A 1,426-nucleotide genomic window follows, 5' to 3' on the forward strand; every position below is an offset into this window, starting at 1 on the left:
AAAGGTGGTCCCTGCACAGTCCCAGGACAGTTCCATCACTGCCCTCTCCTAGGGCAACGGGTCTGAGGAGCTTGTCCTGGCTGTGTCCATGTCGGAGCAGTGGCCCAAGTCTAGGATTCCCAGTCGTCCTCATCCTCCTCTGCCTGTGGCTGCTGTGGTGGCGGCAGAGGAGAGACGGAGTCTGACACGTGGGCAAAGGCTCCTCCAGGTCCCTCACCAGCCCCAGGTCCTTTCCCAGAGATGCCTGGAAGGAAAAGGCTGAGTGAGGGTGGTGGGTGGGAAACACTGGTTTCCCCAGCCCCCAGAGACTTAAACACAGGAAGAAAAAGGCAGGAGAGAATTACAGTGTGTCGGCCCAGGGCAGACAGTGGCCCTGCTTCCTATCCTTGCACCTCATTATCAGCTTGTTGAAGAGATGCGACATCAGGTCCCCGCCTTGGTTCATGGCTCTCACTGCAATGGGAAAGCCACAGAATAAAGGATTCAGTCACATGAAACCCCAGCTCCCTGTCCCCACCCCGATGACACTCCCCAGTCTTCCAAGGCCACTGTGTTTCCCAGATAGCTCAGAGCTTCAGTCTATCCCTGACCCGACACTGGGCCTGATGAGAATGCGCTTACATTTAAGGAACACTCTCCGAGCCACCCTCGGGGACAGGGCCAGGGTAGGCAGCACCGTTGCACAGGTGGGGAAACTGGCCCAGAGAGGTGCAGCATCTTGCCTGGGGTCACTGAATAAGGCACAAGCAGCGCTGGGCACAAGCTCAGAATCACAGTGCCCAGGGCACTGCTGCAGTATGCGCAGGCATCACATCACACCAGTGTCTGCGGTCACAGCAGGCACTATGGGCAGTCTCAGGAGGCCTCAGGTCCAGTCTCTAAAAATATCTCAGGAGGCTGTGGTGGCTGACCATTGCCTTGGCCCAGTCTCAGCAGTTGAGGAAGATTCTCCTTGCTACAGTTGGAGCTGGGTGAGCTTAGAGAGGAAAGCTCCACTAAGGCTCCCAAACCGGGAAGGAGCCATGGCCCAGGCAGGAGGGCTGAGGACCTTGGGTGATGGCCCAGGGCTTCCAGCACATGCCCTAGGGGAACCAGGGACAGGCTGGCAGGAGCAGGGGGTGGGCAGAAAGCACCCTGTGGACTCAGTGCCAGACAAGAAGCAACGCTTTGTCCAAGGCCCTCCAACCACAGACTCCAGGGCCCGCTCACCTTGCTCCTGCTCCTTCTGCTGCTTCTTCTCCAGCTTTTGCTCCTTCACGCTGTGCAGCTTGGCCTTGCCGATGCCCCCCCGCTTGGTGGATGGACTCTAGCAGAGCGGTCCGGCCCTCAGAGGGGTCAACCACTTCCCTGAGAGCTCCCTCAACTGGAGGTGGGAGGTGGGGAACAGGATAAGGAGGAAAGGCTGCTCAGGCAGGGCTGGGGAAGC

General features: G+C 58.8%; 1 pseudogene; it reads right to left on the minus strand.

Annotated features, from left to right (window-relative positions):
• Positions 1–1,359: 1,359 nt before the first annotated feature.
• The window catches only part of LOC108298610, a 1,651-nt pseudogene continuing 1,584 nt past the window's right edge, over positions 1,360–1,426 (minus strand).

This window comes from Cebus imitator, unplaced genomic scaffold (genome assembly GCF_001604975.1).
Source record: "Cebus imitator isolate Cc_AM_T3 unplaced genomic scaffold, Cebus_imitator-1.0 Scaffold1014, whole genome shotgun sequence".
Classification (NCBI taxonomy): domain Eukaryota; kingdom Metazoa; phylum Chordata; class Mammalia; order Primates; family Cebidae; genus Cebus; species Cebus imitator.